The sequence below is a fragment of the Bubalus bubalis genome, chromosome 9, assembly GCF_019923935.1.
Source record: "Bubalus bubalis isolate 160015118507 breed Murrah chromosome 9, NDDB_SH_1, whole genome shotgun sequence".
Lineage (NCBI taxonomy): Eukaryota > Metazoa > Chordata > Mammalia > Artiodactyla > Bovidae > Bubalus > Bubalus bubalis.
The window spans coordinates 15,586,695-15,608,581 of record NC_059165.1 but is presented as its reverse complement, the minus strand read 5'-3'; the positions used below and the strand labels follow the sequence as shown (position 1 = coordinate 15,608,581).

General features: G+C 41.8%; 1 protein-coding gene across 2 annotated transcripts in view; it reads right to left on the bottom strand.

Moving 5' to 3' along the window:
• Positions 1–21,887, bottom strand: part of SPATA9 (spermatogenesis associated 9) — a 57,130-nt gene that overhangs the window by 31,610 nt on the left and 3,633 nt on the right. Inside the window, exon 1 of one of the 2 annotated variants that reach the window (XM_045166532.1) lies at positions 17,790–17,981. The exons of the other annotated variant lie outside the window; for it this stretch is intronic. The gene's annotated coding sequence lies outside the window, so the exon portion shown is untranslated. Of the gene's footprint in view, positions 1–17,789; positions 17,982–21,887 lie in introns of those variants that run through there. 2 annotated transcript variants of the gene reach the window in all.

Here is a 21,887-nt window from a genome sequence, read left to right as displayed (position 1 = left end):
ATATATGTAAATTTTTTCAAATATTTACTTCTAAAAAGTAATCCCCAAATAAAAATTGAAAACAAATTGGAAAAAATTAGTTGCATATCAAATTGGTTACAAGACATACAAATGATTTGAGTGGCTTTACATTTTTAATTGAAGTATAGTTGATTTTCAATGTTTCAGTTATACTGTAAAGTGATTCAATCTGTATCTGTGTGTGTGTGTGTATGCAAGTTATTTTTTCAGATTACTTTCCATTATAGGCTATTACAAGATATTGAATATAGCTCCCTGTACTATATAGTAAGACCCTTGTTTTTATTTATTGGGTTCACCAAAAAGTTCATACCAGTACAGAAAAACCTGAATGAAATTTCTGACAAGCCCAATATTTTATATATAGTAGTGTGTATTTGTTAATCCTAAATTCCTAATTTATCCCTTCCTTTCCTTTCCCCTTTGGTAACCATAAGTTTGCTTTTTATGTCTGTGAGTTTATTTGTTTTATAAATAAATTCATTTGTATTCATATCATATTTTAAGATTCCACATATGTGTTATCACATGATATGTGTCTTATTCTGTCTGATTTACTCCACTGAGCATGATGGTCTCTAGGTCCCTCCATGTTATCTCAAATGGCATCATTTCATTCTTTTTGAGGGCTGAGTAATATCCCCCCCCCTTTTTTTTTTTGCTTGTGGAAAGACTTTTCATATTGGAGTGGGCTGCCATTCCCTTCTCCAAGGGATCTTTCCCACCCAGGGATTGAACCTGAGTCTCTTGCATCTCTTGCACTGCAGGTAGATTCTTTATTGCCTGAGCCACCAGGGGAGCCCTTTTCATATATTACACTCTGATAAAGAACTTAAATGGAATTATGTGTAAATTAATATAAAATTATACCTCTATACCTCTGGTATTGACAGGTTTGAACTTGTACTCAAAGTGAAAGAAAGTGAAAGTGAAGTTACTCAGTCATGTCTGACTCTTTGTGACCCGATGGACTGTAGCCCACCAGGCTCCTCCATCCATGGGATTTTCCAGGCAAGAATACTGGAGTGGGTTGCCATTTTCTTCTCCAGAGGATCTTCCCAACCCAGGGATTGAACCCAGGTCTCCCTCATTTTAGGCAGACGCTTTACCGTCTGAGCCACCAGGGAAGTACCTTAAGGAACAACCATAATCCTTGGAATGATTGCATTAATGATTTCTTGTCCTTAGTCCATTGGAAGCTTTTTGCTTATAGGAACTCATAGGGCTCATTTTTGTTTTATTGAAATCCTATTTAGTTATAAATTAGTTGTAGATAATCAGGTACTTCAAATAAACTGAAAACATATATCTGACTTTTGGGAAACTTCATAGGTTTCTTTATCTATCATGTAGGTGATTATATATGGATACATTAAAAAAAATAAGAGATTTTTTCACTTCAACTTGAAATAATATCCCTGTATATTGCATGAATGAGAGATTTTCCCATATTTCCATCAGAGTAATATACTTGCTTTAATTCTTAAGCATGAGTGAACATGATACAAAAATATGTGCTGACTTACTTGTGAAGAATGCATTTAAAGCTATTTTAAATGTGTTTTAATTTGTGAGACTTTACTTATTAAGAAATTGGTTATTATACTTAATGTTCTAATCTGGTGGTAAAGGTATTCTTAAGAATTTGCAAGTAGTTTAGATTTTCAACACTGAATGAGAGAGAACACTGTATAACCATCCTGCTGCTCCTTTAGTGCAATACAGTAAAACTCTGAAATTAAAAAAAAAAATCAAAGAACAAAGTAAAACACCATAATGTTAAACAGAATCGACAAGATCATCATAAACTCATGATTTTTAAAAATACCTTTTTTCTAGCAGTACAGTTAGAAACACTGCCCCCCCCCCCCCCCCGCCCCAACCCCAGTAGAAAATGGCACATCTAAGAGCCAGATTCTGGGGCTTCCCTGGTGGCTCAGAGGTTAAAGCATCTGCCTCCAATGTGGGAGACCTGGGTTCGATCCCTGGGTCGGGAAGATCCGCTGGCAAAGGAAATGGTAACCCACTCCAGTATTCTTGCCTGGAGAATCCCATGGACGGAGAAGCCTAGTAAGCTACAATCCATAGAGTCCCAAAGAGTCAGACACGACTGAGTGACTTCACCTTCACCTTCACCACTCGGATTCTAGGCTTTAAAGTACCCCACCCTCCTACTAGGAACCAGGACTCTTTGAAGAAATAGCTGATAGAAGTCTGCATCAGCAGAAATACAAGATGAAGCAGCGAGGTCTCAGGCCAGAAAGGAAGAAAGCTTTTTGAAGATTAATGGGGCCCTATCGCAAAGAGTGGGACACGACTGAGCGACTGAACTGAACTGAACTGATGAGGGGGATAACAATAAACTGTAGAAAATTCTGAAAGAGATGGGAATACCAGACCACCTGACCTGCCTCTTGAGAAATCTGTATGCAAGTCAGAAAGCAACAGTTAAAACTGGACATGCAACAACAGACTGGTTCCAAATAGGAAAAGGAGTACATCAAGGCTGTATATTGTCACCCTGCTTATTTAACTTATATGCAGAGTACATCACGAGAAACGCTGGACTGGAAGAAGCACAAGCTGGAATCAAGATTGCCAGGAGAAATATCAGTAACTTCAGATATGCAGATGACACCACCCTTATGGCAGAAAGTGAAAAGGAACTAAAAAGCCTCTTGATGAAAGTGAAAGTGGAGAGTGAAAAAGTTGGCTTAAAGCTCAACATTCAGAAAACTAAGATCATGGCATCTGGTCCCATCACTTCATGGCAAATAGATGGGGAAACAGTGGAAATAGTGGCTGACTTTATTTTTCTGGGCTCCAAAATCACTGCAGATGGTGATTGCAGCCATGAAATTAAAAGACACTTACTCCTTGGAAGGAAAGTTATTACCAACCTAGATAGCACATTGAAAAGCAGAGACATTACTTTGCCAACAAAGGTCCATCTAGTCAAGGCTATGGTTTTTCCAGTAGTTATGTATCAATGTGAGAGCTGGACTCTAAAGAAAGCTGAGTGCCAAAGAACTGATGCTTTTGAACTGTGGTGTTGGAGAAGATTGTTGAGAGTCCCTTGGACTGCAAGGAGATCCAACCAGTCCATCCTAAAGGAAATCAGTCCTGAATATTCATTGGAAGGACTGATGTTGAAGCTGAAACTCCAATACTTTGGCCCCGCGATGCGAAGAGCTAACTCATTTGAAAAGACCCTGATGCTGGGAAAGATTGAGAGCTGGAGGAGAAGGGGATGACAGAGGATGAGATGGTTGGATGGCATCACCGACTCAGTAGACATGAGTTTGGGTAAACTCTGGGAGTTGGTGATAGACAGGGAGGACTGGCATGCTGCAGTCCATGGGGTCGCAAAGAGTTGGACACACAAGAGTCAGTTCAGTTGGACTGAACGGAACTGAACTGATGAGGAGGACACAGAAGCCAGCTTGAAGGAACGACAAAGGCCGTTGTCGTCATTATTTGGGCTTTACAAGGAAGGACTCAGGCCATGTGAATGCTCAGTGCTGCACTAATTGTAATATCAAGAAATCGTGAACCACCCAAACCTCCATTCTTCAACTACAAAATTAATAAACAAATCATAACAGCTCCATTATGGTTACTCTACAGCAGTAAACCTGAATGAATTATAGCTACATGCAACATCATGAATGAATGAATCACAGTAATGCAGTAATTTTGAATGGGAAAAGCAAGATACAGAAAAAAAGTCAAGCATGATTCCACTTATATGAAGTTCAAAACCACTCAAAACTAAGCAATGTATTAGGCATACACATACGCATGCCCGGGCGTGCAGACACGACCGCAGCAGCCCTTTGGAGCCCTCACTGTCCTCCTGGCTGCAGCCATCATTTCCACCACAGCCCGGCTGCAAAGGGGCACCCCAATATCTGCCTGTGCCCCCTTCCACGTCTGTGATGGGAGACCTGTGGGCTGGTTTCCACAGCACGTGCCGTGACATGTGATGTCCACGTGTCGGAGCGAAGCCAGGCCTGGGATGAGGAAACCTGGGACAGAGTCCAGTCGCCAGCTTCCAGGAGGTTCGAGAACCCGTGGAGTTGGGAGTTGTAGTCCTCAGGGCCTGTGCAAAGGTAGCCTGCCCAGAGCCGGATATGGCACAGGCAGCTAGCAGAGGTTGTCTTGGCCTCTCCTCCAAGACCTTGCTGCTGCTGCTAAGTCGCTTCAGTCGTGTCCGACTCTGTGCGACCCCATAGACGGCAGCCCACCAGGCTCCCCTATCCCTGGGATTATCCAGGCAAGAACACTGGAGTGGGTTGCCATGTCCTTCAATGCATGAAAGGGAAAAGTGAAAGTGAAGTCGCTCAGTCGTGTCTGACTCTTAGCGACCCCATGGACTGCAGCCCACCAGGCTCCTCCGTCCGTGGGATTTTCCAGGCAAGAGTACTGGAGTGGGGTGCCATTGCCTTCTCCAAGACCTTATTCCTCCCCAACTTTGCATGCCCTTGGAGGCTGAGTGCCATCCCAGAGGACTGCTCTTCTGCCTAAAATCCCACTCAGGCCCAGGTGTTTGGACCTGCCGGTGGAGAAGAGCAAATGGAGGTGAATGTGCCTCACTTCATTTGTGATGAAAACTGCAGGCCCAAGGGATAGGGGTCCTGTCAGACATCATTTCGAAGAAAAGGGATGACGGTTTTTAGGGAGAAAGCCTAGCAACAGTATCAGAAGAAAGATTTAATCCCCAAAGCTAACACCTTTTCAAATTTTGTCAACTCAGTAACCTTTAGTTTTCAGACGTTTCTTCACCCTCAATCCATTCCCCCACCTAAAGTATCGAGTTTTTTTGTTAAATCACACCAATAATAATTTTGGAAAAATCATAAAAAATAATGTGGTAACATGATGTGATGTGAATATGGGAATCCTAAGATTAAAAGTCAAGGGACCCTGGGATATTAGTGTCAGGCCTGATCTGACCACCTGTAGGAACTACCATCACTTAATCCCTCAGCTCAAATTTATTAATCAGTAAAGTGAAGGAGTTGAAATAGAGATTTTCAAAACTTTGTGTCTGACCTTAGCAACTGTCCTATATTATCACTGATAGTCATTACATATTTTGGTAAGTGTAATTGTCCCAGGATCAAAGCCAAAAATTAGGGCACTTAGCACAGGGAAATCAGGTGTGCTGCAGTCTATGGGGTCGTAAAGAGTAGGACGTGACTGAGTGACTGAACTGACTGAGGCTTCCCTGTCCTTCACTGTCTCCCAGAGTTTGCTCGAACTCATGTATATTGAGTCGGTGATGCCACCCAACCATCTCATCCTCTGTTGTCCCCTTCTCCTGCCTTCAATCTTTCCCAGCATCAGGGTCTTTTCTAGTGAGTCAGCTCTTGGTGTCAGGTGGCCAAAGTATTGGAGCTTCAGCTTCAGCATCAGTCCTTGCAACAAATAATCAGGACTGATTTCCTTTAGCATGCACTGGTTTGATCTTGCAGTCCACAGGACTCTCAAGAGTCTTCTCCAACACCGCACTTCAAAAGTATCAGTTCTCTGGTGCTCAGCCTTCTTTATAGTCCAGCTCTCACATCCATACATGACTACTGGAAAAAACCAAAGCTTTGACTAGATGGACCTTTGTCAGTAAAGTAATGTCTCTACTTTTTAATATGCTGTCTAGGTTTGTCATAACTTTTCTTCCAAGGAGCAAGTATCTTTTAATTTCATGGCTTTAGTCACCATCTGCAGTGATTCTGGAGCCCAAGAAAATAAAGTCTGTCACTGTTTCTATTGTTTCCCCATCTATTTGTCATGAAGTGATGGGACCAGATGCCACGATCTTAGGTTTCTGAATGTTGAGTTTTAAGCCAGCTTTTTCAATCTCCTCTTTTACCTTCATCAAGAGGCTCTTTAGTTCTTCTTTGCTTTCTGCATAAGGGTGGTGTTATCTGATTACCCTCCATAATATTGGTGAGCCTCATCCAATGAATCGAAGGCCTTAAGAGAACAAAGACTGATTTCCCCTAAGAAGGAAGTCTGCCAGCAAATGGCCTTTAGACTTGATATACGCTCTTCCCTAGGTCTCTAGTCTATTGGCCTAACCTGAAGGTTTTGTTTTTATCAAGCCTCCACAACTACGTGGTCCAATTCCTTAAAATAAATCTCTCTCTTTTATATACATATAGTATTTTTTATATGCATACACACACACTTACATATCCTGTTGTTTCTATTTCTCTGGCTAACCCCAGGGACTGAAACGAGCCCAGTGAGCCCTTGGAGAGATGCTGTAGGAGAAGCCAGGGAAGGGATATATCCTTTCTCATTCTGCTCCCTCTGATCTTCCCATTGACTAAATGCAACTAAAAGGCAGAAAGGAAAAGGAGCCTATGAATATAGTTTACACAAACTAGGTTTCCAGCATACAGAGCAAGGTGGAGGTAAGAGATGAGCAGGCCTCGGGCAAAGAAAGAGTTAAACTCATTAAAAAAAAAAAAAAAAAGCTTAGAAATCATTACCATAAAATTCAGAAAAGTGGTCACCTTCTGAAGGGTGAGAAGGTAAAAGGATCCAGAAGGGATACATGGGTTGGGGGTATTTCCTTATTAGAATGTTGACTAAATGATTGTTTGTCTTATAGTTATCCATTAACTATATACATCTATGTTTTGTACTTTTTATAGATTTCATAATTTAAAAGTTTAAGGAAGAAAACAATATTTAACCATAAGAACTTTTATAATACATGAATTCTAACAGTCACAATCATTTTCCAGGTGAGCAAGTTTGTAGCACTTAAAACGAGTCTCTTTAAAAAAACACTAGAAAGTTTATTATAGACAGTATACAAGTCCTGACAAGTTAGAGAACTAAGTATCTCAGAACTCAAAACTTTTTTTAAAAAAGTTGCTTCCAGCCAGAGGGGGAAGAAAGAATAGTACCTGGAGATTTGGACATGTTTATTAACAAATGCTGAGAGTAAAGAAGAGTAGAGAGGTAAACAGTGAAGACAGAAGAAAAGGGACACAGACAGAGCAGTCCCTCCGGTGTCAAAAGGGGAAGCCCGTAGACCACCACCAAAGCAACGAGCCTTGAGTAAGATAAAGGATATTACTGCGCTGGGACCGAAGGGAAAAGAAAAGGATGTATGTGGCTGCATGTAAATTTGTCAGCTTAGCAGTGGGAAGCTGAGACAGTTCCCCACCTGATGCTTCCTTTTTCTCCCTGATGAAGAGGTGGTGGGCAGTGAGAAGGCTTGAACCGCTTTGGAAAACAACAGCATCATCTACATTTGCCAGGCAGTACCGAGTGCCCGATTGAAGAATGGAGACCATGAATTTGTAGCACCATTAATCTGCAGAGTTTTGTGGTTTTCTACAGTAAAATTTAGCCACCCAGGGACAGCAACAGGAGAAAGAGAGAGAAGTGGGAGTTTGGTTTCTCTTGGATCTCAGAGAACAGAAATTCTTTAGGAGGATGGAGAAGTAGTGGTCTGGTTCTCCTCCTCCACTCAGACTGGAATTCCACAAGGTAAACTGAAAACTTTCTGTACAAAGCAAAGTATGGGCAAGCCTAGATGATCAGGATAAGGTACAGCTGGGCCCGCAATACGGATATCAGGAAACAGGGCATGTGGGTTAAACTGGCTATAAAGTTTTTAAGAAGAATTTGCCCGAGAAATGCCCTTCTATTGAGTAGTGGGTGGTGATGGGGGTCCAGATTGGCTCTGGAAGACTCCAAGTTTTTAGGTCACTCCTTGATATGAGAACCTAGAAGTACAAAATACAGGTGCATTATACACAGTTGTTTGCATACCTGTTCAGCAGGTTATCAAGTTCCTTTTAAGTATTGGTTAAGAAGCATACTTAGAAGGTGGCTGTGAATATGATGCCTTTGAAAATTCCATGATTCTCAAGAGCTGACTCATTGGAAAAAACCTTGATGCTGGGAAAGATTGAAAGTAGGAGGAGAGGAGAGGGACAGAGGATGAGATGGTTAGATGGCATCACCGACTCAGTGGACATGAAGTTGGGCAAACTCTGAGGTGGTGAGGGACAGGGCAGCCTGGTGCACTGCACCCATGGGGGCACAAAGAGTTGGACATGACTGAACAACAACAAAATTGTGAATGGCTACTGGATAATCTTCACAGCTAATCCCATCATGCAGACAGCTATCAGCCCTTTGGGCTTCCCTGGTGGCTCAAAAAGTAAAGAATCTGCCTATAATGCAGGAGACCTGAAATCAACCCCTGGGTCGGGAAGATCCCCTGGAGGAGGGCATGGCAACCCACTCCAGAATTCTTGCCTGGAGAATCCCATGGACAGAGGAGCCTGGCAGGCTACAGTCTATGGGGTCGCAAAGAGTCGGACACGACTGAGCAACTAACAGTTTTACTTTCAAAGGGCTGAAACGTGTCAATCAGAAGATAGAACTTTAGAAAACTGATCAAGGCATACATTCACTTACTGCAGTTTGCTCTGGAAAATAACGTCTCCATACACAATTTAATGCTGCCATAATTCTAATTAAAGTGTAAACTCCTTGGTATCAAAAGGTCCTGTACCTTAGGCGCTTTATAAATGTCTGTTGAACTGAGAAGGTAATGAAGGGCTTCCCATGTAGACTTACCTAAAGGGAAAAGAAAATGCTGGCCACATATCCTAGATTTCCAGGCCCATTGATAGTTAACCTTGTGATTATAAATGAATAAATAGTTTACACACTGGCCTCTTGTGCATTGGGTTAGCACAACCTTCAACCCTTGCATATGATCAACTCTGGACACCCTAACAAAATAAAGCTTCAGGGCTTACAAAAACCAAGGAATGAGCCCTGGAAAATGTGACTCAACTGAGGCAATGTCATCCTGAGGCCAGCTTGAGCAACCCAGCTGGCCTTTCCCTGTGACATTTCTAGCATGGTGGTTTAGAACAGTGACTCTATTTAAATCAATCTGTTCTCCTACAATAAAAAAAATCTTTGAGATCATGGTGGAGTCGTTAGCAAAACATTGTTGTAATCATCGTTAATGCAAGAGGACTGGGTAATTTAATAGAAATCAGTGAGTTAATAAAAAGCACTGGCAGAAAATGCCTCCTAATTCTAGAGTCCAGCCTGGGGAGTTACAAATTGTGTACAGTTTGTGACTGTTCATGTGTAGCAACCTAGTAACAGACTGTTCCATTTCAAGGCTACAGTTAGTGAGTACTAAAACATGTGTAACCAAACAAAACAAACTCTGCTTTTGTGTCTGTTTTGTATTTTTTATATTATGCTATACTTCACTGCTTCTTGCATTATGCCAGGGTTGCACATTTCTGAGTGTCTCATTCTTTTTGTTCATAGAGCCATCGACTTTTCTCACAATTCTGAAGAGTTCGACATAATGACCCATAAAAACAAGATCTTTCCCAATGTGGTAAACATTCCAGTTACAAATACTGATTATTCTTTTGTTTCTGTTGACCCACAAAAATATAGTTTCTTAACTAATCAGTTCAAAAAAAAAATGTTGCTTTCTAGATTTCACTAGAGGTTTCTTGCCCCTCAGAATTTCATAAATTCTCTTTAAGATTTCATAAATTCTCTTTAAGTCATAATGTAAACAAGGCCTATCCTTTCATTTTAGCTGGTGCCAAGTAATTTAACTATTACCTTTATATTAAACCAACAACGATATGCTATGGTTTAAGGACAACGTTTGAGAAGACAAAAAAAAAACCCCGGGCTTATGGTGGGCAACTTATGCCGTTACCTGGGTGGCAGGTTAGGCATTAGGAATTTTAGGGCTTTACTCTACCTCTCATTTCGGGGATATTCAGTGGAAAATTTGAGAGGCTCTGCTTGCCACTGGGATTAATCCAGAACTGACTTTGCTTTTAGCTTCCCCTGTTTATCACTTCAGGGAGGAAGGTTTGAATGCCATTTAATGTAGACTGAATTGCCTGGTCTCACTCTAGCCTTAACTGGTAAGGAGTTTGTAACACTAGAACATCTTGATGAAGCACGCGAGACAAGCCCCTGCATTAGCAGAAACTGTTTGCCCTGTAGGAGTAGGAACCTATTGGTTGAAAAGGGGGTTGGATCTGGCTACAGCGGGGATGGGGTGGGGGAGAAACTGGAAGCACAGCTGGAGAGATGATGATAATCACACAAGTCCAGATGTTTTAATTTAAAGGTGAAAGGAGACAATACCCATCAATAATAATTCTCCAGTCCCAGATTTAGACTTTTTAAATTGAAGGGGCTCTAAAAAAGGACTGTGGAGAGCAATGCTAGTAAAAATGTGTCCACAGGGATCTCTGGAAAAAGTGACAGAAGCAGGAATCAAAGGAAGAGAACATAACATCCTTCAGATAAGTTGAATGATCTGTTATAACGCCAAAAGGACTATTCCCCAAGAATATAAGTTGCTGACTTAATGGTATCAGTAGGGCTTGCCTCAGAAAAAATATCACTAAGAAAATTTCAATTGTTGTTTACTGTAAAAAGTGTCTAATTGCAGACAGGGTCACAGACACAAAAGTGGAAAGTATAAAGCAAGTTTCTAAAAAAATAAGGATCAGCAGTACTGTATGAGGGCAGAAGTCATGTTAAGCAGCTTGTGATAGCTGTTGAATGAAATAGGAGAATGTGCATGTGAAAGCATGCTTGTGAAATGTTCCCATCAGGACGATGCCTAGTGGATGGCCTAGGCAGGGATGCACGCACCTGAACAGATCAAATAAAAGGAGTACAAGAGATGAGGAAGACTTGGGGATTTACCACTGGAAACTGCATAACTTCTATTACAGTTAAAACTGGAGACAGATGATAGGAATATTGAAAACAATCTATTTTTTAATATATTTCAGTTCTGCAAAAAGGGCTAGCAACAAAATATTACACCATTCAAATTTAATATCCTATATTTCTGTAGGTCTACACATGGAAAACTTCACATTATGCATAAATAAATCACACAATCAATATGCTTGATTATGATATTTACATATATTTTTTTCCCCAGGGCCAAGTAGCAGAGCAGGCATCAGTTTAGTTCAGTTGCTCAGTCGTGTCCGACTCTTTGCGACCCCATGAATCGCAGCACGCCAGGCCTCCCTGTCCATCACCAACTCCCGGAGTTCACTCAGACTCACGTCCATCGAGTCAGTGATGCCATCCAGCCATCTCATCCTCTGTCATCCTCTTCTCCTCCTGGCCCCAATCCCTCCCAGCATCAGAGTCTTTTCCAATGAGTCAACTCTTCGGATGAGGTGGCCAAAGTACTGGAGTTTCACCTTTAGCATCATTCCTTCCAAAGAAATCCCAGGGCTGATCTCCTTCAGAATGGACTGGTTGGATCTCCTTGCAGTCCAAGGGACTCTCAAGAATCTTCTCCAACACCAACTTCTTCAAAAGCATCAATTCTTCGGTGCTCAGCCTTCTTCACAGTCCGACTCTCACATCCATACATGACCACAGGAAAAACCATAGCCTTGACTAGACGCACCTTTGTTGGTAAAGTAATGTCTCTGCTTTTGAATATGCTATCTAGGTTGGTCATAACTTTCCTTCCAAGGAGTAAGCGTCTTTTAATTTCATGGCTGCAGTCACCATCTGCAGTGATTTTGGAGCCCAAAAAAATAAAGTCTGACACTGTTTCCACATCTATTTCCCATGAAGTGATGGGACTGGATGCCATGATCTTCGTTTTCTGAATGTTGAGCTTTAAGCCAACTTTTTTGCTCTCCACCTTCACTTTCATCAAGAGGCTTTTTAGTTCCTCTTCACTTTCTGCCATAAGGGTGGTGTCATCTGCATAGCTGAGGTTACTGATATTTCTCCCAGCAATCTTGATTCCAGCTTGTGTTTCTTCCAGTCCAGTGTTTCTCGTGATGTACTCTGCATATAAGTTAAATAAGCAGGGTTGGTCTTGACATACTCCTTTTCCTATTTGGAACCAGTCTGTTGTTCCATGTCCAGTTCTAACTGTTGCTTCCTGACCTGCATACAGATTTCTCAAGAGGCAGGTCAGGTGGTCTGGTATTCCCATGTCTTTCAGAATTTTCCACACAGTCAAAGGCTTTGGCATAGTCAATAAAGCCCCGAGGCCAGGGGCGGCAACCAGGGAGGAGCAACCCCACGCCTGAGGCCAGGGGCGGCGGCTGGGAGGAGCAACCCCACATCCAAGGAGCGGTGGCTGCGGGGGCACAGGAGGGCCTAGAGGAGCTAACCCACGTTGAAGGTCAGGAAGGGCAGCGGTGAGGAGATACCCCTCGTCCAAGGTAAGGTGCAGCGGCTGCGCTTTGCTGGAGCAGCCGTGAAGAGATACCCCACGCCCAAGGTAAGAGAAACCCAAGTAAGACAGTAGGTGTTGCAAGAGGGCATCAGAGGGCAGACACACTGAAACCATACTCACAGAAAACTAGTCAATCTAATCACTAGGACTACAGCCTTGTCTAAATCAATGACTCTAAAGAAAGCTGAGCACCAAAGAATTGATTCTTTTGAACTGTGGTGTTGGAGAAGGCTCTTGAGAGTCCCTTGGACTGCAAAGAGATCAAACCAGTCAAACCTAAAAGAAATCAGTCCTGAATGTTTCTTGGAAGGACTGATGTTGAAGCTGAAACTCCAATACTTTGGCCACCTGATGTGAAGAACTGACTCACTAGAAAACACCCTGATGCTGGGAAAGACTGAAGGCAGGATGAGAAGGGGACGATAGAGGATGAGATGGTTGGACAGCATGATCAACTCAATGGACATGAGTCTGAGCAAGCTCCAGGAGTTGGTGATGGACAGTGAAGCATGGCGTGCTGCAGTCCCTGGGGTTGCAAAGAGTTGGACATGACTGAGCGACTAGTCAATCTAGTCACACTAGGACCACAGCCTTGTCTAAGTCAATGAAACTAAGCCATGCCCGTGGGGCAACCCAAGATGGGCGGGTCATGGTGGAGAACTATGACAGAATGTGGTCCACTGGAGAAGGGAATGGCAAACCACTTCAGTATTCTTGCCTTGAGAACCCCATGAACAGTATGAAAAGGCAAAACGATAGGATACTGAAAGAGGAACTCCCCAGGTCAGTAGGTGCCCAATATGCTACTGGAGATCAGTGGAGAAATAACTCCAGAAAGAATGAAGGGATGGAGTCAAAGCAAAAACAATACCCAGCTGTGGATGTGACTGGTGATAGAAGCAAGGTCCGATGCTGTAAAGAGCAATATTGCATAGGAACCTGGAATGTCAGGTCCATGAATCAAGGCAAATTGCAAGTGGTCAAACAAGAGATGGCAAGAGTGAATGTCGACATTCTAGGAATCAGCGAACTGAAATGGACTGGAATGGGTGAATTTAACTCAGATGACCATTATATCTACTACTGGGGACAGGAATCCCTCAGAAGAAATGGAGTAGCCATCATGGTCAACAAAAGAGTCCGTAATGCAGTACTTGGATGCAATCTCAAAAATGACAGAATGATCTCTGTTCATTTCCAAGGCAAATTCAATATCACAGTAATCCAAGTCTATGCCCCAACCAGTAATGCTGAAGAAGCTGAAGAGCAGGCATAGTAAAGGCCAAAAACCCAGGTTTCTTTGAAGTTCAAACCTTTGAAAAGTGCTGGTAAGAGAGAGGCAATCCTGATTCCAAGAAATATATGTTCTGGCATTTTTAAAGCAACATTTTAACTGAAAACAGAACAACTGTTTGAAAAACATGATTGGGGACAATAACACAGATGAATAGATACGTTCAAACAAACACACAAATGAACATCTTAGATCTTTTCTGAAAGAGCTTACAGTAGTTGGCTTTTGTATATACATGGTACGGATTCTCACTTCAGCTTCTCCAAACAGAATGAATGATATTGCAGCCTTATAGTTTACAAGAGATCCAAAAATTTAGAAGAAAACTGCTGACTGTTTCTCTGAAAAGAGTTATTCAGATAAAAGAGGAACATCAACTTTTCTCAAGACTGAGTGTATGGTTACTGACTCTGCTACCTGACTTTGCTTGCATTACTTATGTGAAGTACTGCAAGCTCTGGTGGTTTAAAAAAAAAGAAAAAGCTAATCTTGAATTCTGTGATTTTTGTGTAAATTTGCAAACGTTTATCTTTCATTAGATTAGTTAGTACAATACAAATACATTTTTTACTGGGCTGATTTCTAGGCAAGTAGGTCTGCGGTTTATCTGTGTTACCTTCTCCTATCTCGCCCTAACTTCCTCTCTCACAGCCGCCCTTGCAGCACCAGCTACCCCAGCATCCTGTCCTGCTTCCTGGCAGACCAGGACTCCACTGTGATATCCTAAGCTTCCTCTGTAAGACATAGCCTCAGACGCCAGACCAGTAGTCTCTAAACTTTGTGACTGAGCATCCTATTGTAAGAATTTTGAGTACACCCCCAATATCTTTATAAATGACAAGCATCAGTTCAGTTCAGTTCAGTCACTCAGTTGTGTCCGACTCTTTGCGACCCCATGATTCGCAGCAAGCTAGGCCTCCCTGTCCATCACCAACTCCTGGAGTTCACTTAAACTCATGTGCATGGACTCGGTGATGCCATCCAGCCATCTCATCCTCTGTCGTCCCCTTCTCCTCCTGCCCCCCATCCCTCCCAGCATCAGAGTCTTTTCCAATGAGTCAACTCTTTGCATGAGGTGGCCAAAGTACTGGAGTTTCAGTTTTAGCATATATTACTGTTAATATATTGTGACCACAGTAAAACACATTGAAATGGAAAATTTTCAATAGATGAGATAAGGATAAAGTAAATCACATTAAAAAAAACTTTTTAAAATGTATTACTAATAATTCAAAATATATTTTTCTCTAGAATGTTATTGCCAACAAATCTTTTATGGAGAATAACAATTGAATATGCTTAATGAAAAAACTAAGATCATGGCATCTGGTCCCATCACTTGATGCCAGGTCAAAGGGGAAAAAGTGACAGATTATATTTTCTTGGGCTCCAAAAATCACTGTGGATAGTGACTGCAGCCATGAAATTCAAAGACGCTTGCTCCTTGAAAGGAAAGCTATGACAAACCTAGACAGCATATTAAAAAGCAGAGACATCACTTGGCCAACAAAGGGCAAGGCAATCAAAGCTCTGGTTTTTTTAGTGGTCATGTATGGATGTGAGAGTTGGACCATAAAGAAGGCTGAGCACTGCAGAATTGATGCTTTTGAACTGTGGTGTTGGAGAAGACGCTTGAGAGTCCCATGGACTGCAAGGAGATCAAACCAGTCCATGCTAAAGGAAATCAACCCTGAATATTCATTGGAAGGACTGATCCTGAAGCTCCAATACTCTGGCCACCTGATGCAAAGAGCCAACACAGTGGAAAAGACCCTGATGCTGGGAAAGATTGAAAGCAAAAGGGGAAGAAACCAACAGAGGATGAGATGATTAGATAGCATCACTGACTCAACGGACAAGAATTTGAGCAAACTTTGGGAGTCAGTGGAGGACAGAGAAGCCAGGCGTGCTGCAGTCCATGAGGTCAAAAAGAGTCGGACACAACTTAGCGACTGAACAACAACAACATTATGTTTTAAAACTTGGTTCAACGTTTTGTGATACAGCAACACAGATGTCTGCTTTTAAGTTCAGTTTATTTAAAGGCTCTCTGAAAAGAGCTCACAAAGATATGGGAATTTAAATGGAAGAACTGCTCCATTAGCTGGGTTGCTAAATCATACTTACATACTCCAGGAGATAGTGAAGGACAGGGAAGCCTTGCGTGCTGTAGTTCATGGGGTTGCAAAGAATCGGACATGACTTAGCGACTGAACACCACCACCAATTTATTTTTCAGTCTTATCACGTATTATGCAAAGATTTTGGTTAAATCTGATGGATATATTTCCATCTTCAGTTCAGTTCAGTCACTCAGTTGTGTCCGACTCTTTGCGAACCCATGAATCGCAGCACGCCAGGCCTCCCTGTCCATCACCAACTCCCGGAGTTCACTCAGACTCACGCCCATTGAGTCAGTGATGCCATCCAGCCATCTCATCCTCTGTCGTCCCCTTCTCCTCCTGCCCCCAATCCCTCCCAGCATCAGAGTCTTTTCCAATGAGTCAACTCTTCGGATGAGGTGGCCAAAGTACTGGAGTTTCAGCTTTAGCATCATTCCTTCCAAAGAAATCCCAGGGCTGGTTGGATCTCCTTGCAGTCCAAGGGACTCTCAAGAGTCCTCTCCAACACCACAGTTCAAAAGCATCAATTCTTCGCTGCTCAGCCTTCTTCACAGTCCAACTCTCACATCCATACACGATCACAGGAAAAACCATAGCCTTGACTAGACGGACCTTTGTTGGCAAAGTAATGTCTCTGCTTTTGAATATGCTATCTAGGTTGGTCATAACTTTCCTTCCAAGGAGTAAGCGTCTTTTAATTTCATGGCTGCAGTCACCATCTGCAGTGATTTTGGAGCCCAAAAAAATAAAGTCTGACACTGTTTCCACTGTTTCCCCATCTATTTCCCATGAAGTGATGGGACCGGATGCCGTGATCTTAGTTTTCTGAATGTTGAGCTTTAAGCCAACTTTTTTGCTCTCCACCTTCACTTTCATCAAGAGGCTTTTTAGTTCCTCTTCACTTTCTGCCATAAGGGTGGTGTCATCTGTATAGCTGAGGTTATTGATATTTCTCCCGGCAATCTTGATTCCAGCGTGTGTCTCTTCCAGTCCAGTGTTTCTCGTGATGTACTCTGCATATAAGTTAAATAAACAGGGTGACAATATACAGCCTTGACGTACTCCTTTTCCTATTTGGAACCAGTCTGTTGTTCCATGTCCAGTTCTAACTGTTGCTTCCTGACCTGCATACAGATTTCTCAAGAGGCAGATCAGGTGGTCTGGTATTCCCATCTCTTTCAGAATTTTCCACAGTTTATTGTGATCCACACAGTCAAAGGCTTTGGCATAGTCAATAAAGCAGAAGTAGATGTTTTTCTGGAACTCTCTTGCTTTTTCCATGATCCAGCGGATGTTGGCAATTTGATCTCTGGTTCCTCTGCCTTTTCTAAAACCAGCTTGAACATCAGGAAGTTCACAGTTCACGTATTGCTGAAGCCTGGCTTGGAGAATTTTGAGCATTACTTTACTTGCATGTGAGATGACTATCTTACCTAATGTATTCAAATGGCTTAAAAAAACCTATAAGATAACCAGAGTTTTTATAGGTTACATGCATTTTCAATCACAAAACACAGAGTAGGTGAGGGGTTGCTAACTGGAGCTAGTTATCTGAGTTTGAATCACAGCTCCCGGAGTCTCACTATTTGTATAGCTGTGGGCAAGTAAATTAGCCTCTCTATGCTATAATTTTCTCTCTTGTAAATTAGGATGGTAATAGAACCTACTCGATAGGGTTATTTAAAAAGTCAGTATTTATAAAGCACTTAATATATCTGGCATAGGATGTGACATGTATGTGTGCTTAGTCGTGTCCGACTCTTTGCAACCCATGGACTGCAGCCCACCAGGCTCCTCAGTCCATAGAATTTGGACCAGGCAAGAATACTGGAGTGGATTGCCATTTCCATCTCCAGGGAATCTTGCCGACCCAGGAATCGAACCTGCATCCCCTTGTCTTCTGCATTGCAGGCAAATTCTTTGCTATTGAGCCACCTGGGAAGCCCCCTGTCTGGCAGATATTAACTGTTATTTAAGTATATTAAGAAATATAGAGAGAATTCTCATGCCCTGCTACTGGGAGTGTAATACTTAAAACCACTTTTAAAATCAGTTGGGTACTATCTACCAAAATTAGACGTAGACTTACCCTGTGATCTAGCATATCCACCAAGATACTATATTTTAAAACAAGAGTAGTCTTTGGTGGCTTTGCTTGACAGTTCAGTTCAGTTCAGTTGCTCAGTCGTGTCTGACTCTTTGCAGCCCCAAGGACTGCAGCATGCCAGGCTTCCCTGTCCATCACAAACTTCCGGAGTTTGCTCAAACTCATGTCCGTAAGTCGGTGATGCCATCCAACCATCTCATCCTCTGTCGTCCCTGTCTCCTCCTGCTGTCAATCTTTCCCGGCGCTAGAGTCTTTTCAAAGGAGTCAGCTCTTCGCATCAGGCTTTGCTTGGAATAGGCAAAAACTAGAAATAACCCACATGGGCATCTAAAATGGAATGGATAGGTAAATAGTAATTTATATATCCACCGGATGCTATTCAGCAATAAAAAGGAATAATAGGGACAAACCACAGCTACAACAACATAAATAAATCTTACAAATGAAGATGAGCACAAGAACCAAGACACAAAAGAGTATTTAGAGTGTATAGAGTATATATATAAGACTCAACTTATATACCCACTCCACCGTTCTTGCCTGGAGAATCCCAGGGACGGGGGAGCCTGGTGGGCTGCCGTCTATGGGGTCACACAGAGTCGGACACGACTGAAGCGACTTAGCAGCAGCAGCAACTTACATAAAATTGAGCAACAAGAAAAACCAGAATATCAGCTTAGGAATGCATGTATAGATAGTAAAACTGTAAGGAAAAATAAACAAATAGTCATCACAAAAATCAGGCTCATGATTCTAAGAAAAAGAATGGAACTGTAACTGAGAAGGGGCGGCTGTGAGTTGGGGGGCAGCGTGTGTGTGTGCACCCTTGCATGAGTGCTGATAACGCTCCACTTTCTGCACTGGGAGATTGCTTAGGAATGCTTACTTTATAATTATTTATTAACTACATGCATTGGTATTATGCACTTTTCTGTATGTGCTATATTTTACAGTGAAGAAGTATTTTTAAAAACTGCTATACAAGTTTTGTTTTCACAAAATTAACCTTAGTTTCTGGCTCCAGCTTCTTTGCTGGGAAAACTGCTTATGAGAAATACCTCAAATGAATTCCATGTGGTTGCTCTCACTGTAAGCTTGGAATCCTTCCTTTCTTTAAACAGTTTTTTTTTTTTTTTTTTTTTTTTGGTTTTTTTTAAGTCTAAGTAACTCACTCACAGAAGTTTTGCATAAAATAAAGTTTGTTTTTTGAAAGTCAATTGTTGAAAATACCATCATAAGTTGTATTAGAGAAAGAATATCTCTCTACTATAGCTTTCCTTTAGTGGCTCACAGAATTGTCATTTTAAAATGTATTTCATTACTGAAAGACAATCTAGTAAATACCACACTGAAACAGAATCTACTCAACATCATAACATGAGACATATTGAAAACATCTGTGCTTTTTGTTTAACATTATAGTAAACTTCCCACATTGCGTAACATGTTCCAATACCGGCGTCTTTAGGTCTTTAGCAATGTTTTATATTCACTCAAGGTATTTGCTATCAAAGGAATGCAGTGTTTTCCCCCCCATTTGTGTTCCATGTGTTGCTGGAAATAACACTTATCTTCACAAGAAGAAGACTATTTTCCCAATGGTATGTTGCTTTTTGACTTTTTAAGGAAGCTCCGAAAAGACTCCATAGCATTTATAATTGGTGAATTTTCTTTAAAGTATTGCTTGAATCGTTCATTCCTTAAACATTTTAGAAATATCATTGAGCTTTATCTTCAAGTTTGGATGTCCAGTTTTTAGTTCATTTCAGTCGCTCAGTCGTGTCTGACTCTTTGCAACTCCATGGACTGCAGCACGCCAGGCCTCCCTGTCCATCACCAACTCCTGGAGTTTTCTCAAACTCATTTCCATTGAGTTGGTGATGCCATCCAGCCATCTTGTCCTCTGTCCTCCCCTTCTCCTCCTGCCTTCAATCTTTCCCAGTGTAAGGGTCTTTTCAAATGAGTCAGTTCTTTGCATCAGGTGGCCAAGTATTGGTTTCAGCTTCAGCATCAGTCCTTCCAATGAACACCCAGGACTGATCTCCTTTAGGATGGACTGGTTGGATCTCCTTGCAGTCCAAGGGACTCTCAAGAGTCTTCTCCAACACCACAGTTCAAAAACTGGACTTTAAAAATCCAGTTTTTTAAGTGATTAGCTAATTGTGATAGGGCTTCCCTGGTAGCTCAGCTGGTAAAGAATTTACCTCCAATGCAGGAGACTCCAGTTGGATTTCTGGGTCGGAAAGATCCTCTGAAGAAGGAATAGCTACCCACTCCAGTATTCTTGGGCTTTTCTGGTGGCTCAGACAGTAAAGAATCTGCCTGCAATGCAGGAGACCTGGGTTTGATCCCTGGGTTGGGAAGATCCCCTGGAGAAGGGAATGGCTACCCACTCCAGTATTCTGGCCTGGAGAATTCCATGGACAGAGGAGCCTGGTGAGCTACAGTCCATGGGGATCACAAAGAGTCAGACATGACTGAGTGACTTTCACTTTCACTCAGAACATTATCTATTAACTGTAATACATCCTTCAGGTGAAGATGTTAGCAAAAGTAACTATAAATCCATGCCTAAAACAGTTTTTTAAAATTCAGTTTTAATTGGAGAGTAATTCCTTCACAATGCTGTGTTGGTTTCTGCTGTACAGTGTGAATGAGCCATCAGTAAACATACACCCCCTCCCTCCCACCCACCCCCCTAGGTTGTCAGAGCACCGGGCAGAACTCCCTGTGGTACACAGCAACTTCCCACTACCTGTCTATTTTACACAGGATGGTGTATCTACGTGCAGGCTACTCTCTCAGTTCGTCTCACCCTCTCCTTCCTCTGCCATATCCACGGTCCATTCTCTAAGTCTGTTAAAGCAGTTTTTAATGATTATTGCCAATTGATTGTCAATCTGATTAGTCATTAGTCTTTCACCTGACAGTGTGACTCCCAGAGTGCCCGAAATGTCAGCTCAGTCCATTGTGTTTGCCCGTTCTTGCATTATTAACATTGTCTCCATTGATCCATGCTACAATAGTTTACTTAAATGTCATCTATAAATCCATTTAGTCAGATACAGAAACTGCAACATGTGGCAATATGTTACTGATACATATGTATATCTATGGGTGATTCATATTGATGTTTGGCAGAAACCAATACAATTCTGTAAAGCATTTATCCTTCAGTTAAAAAACAATTTTAAAAAAGTGAACAAAGGAGAGAGTCCTCCCCTCTCCCACTGTGTGCTGTAGTGCTCCCACCCTCTCCCCGGAACACCCTGAATGCCTGCCCACTTCGGGATCAAATCGGGGTGCCACCACCAACCCTCACATTAAATACCAGCAGAGCTTAATTTCTTTCCTTTTTTGGGGGGGGGGGGTAAAAAATAAATGTTTGAAGATAAAAATTCAAATACCTTTTCTGGAATCTCAGGGGTCAATGCTGGCTCCCCACTTTGGAGATGCATCTTACACTCATACGTGGTTATATTTTATCTCAGGATAAGATCATTTATCTGAATGAATATGAAATGATGGCATGCCAGCCAGGAAAACAAAAACATACTGTTAAGGCTGTAGGTCCTTCCTTATGTGTGTGTTCTGCAGTGACCTTGAGGTTGGAGGACATAAGATAATCCAATTTGTTACACACTGGCAAAAGTGAAAACAAACAAACCCTTAATGCTACTAATGAGGGAAACTACAAATATATAAACCCAATAAAAATTGTACATAAAAGAGAAATGATTATTTAAAAGGTAGTCTTTAAGATAATTATGAAAAAAGTCTTTAAGATATCAGGAAATGGACCATCAGTGATACTGTGTGACTAGCTCCTATAATAATTGACCCCAAAATATCTGGTTTAATTCAATAAACATCTATTTTCTCACTCATATCAGAGTACAGTGCATGCCGTGAGGAGGCTCTGCTGTAACTAATAATTCAGAGACTCAGGTTGCTTCCAAGCTGCAGATCAAACACAGTCAAGCACATGGCTTCAAGGTTGACCTGCCTTCATCCAGTTGGTAGATAGCCAAATGAAAAAACATGGAGATGGTACACTCCTTAACTGCTCAGGAGGGATAA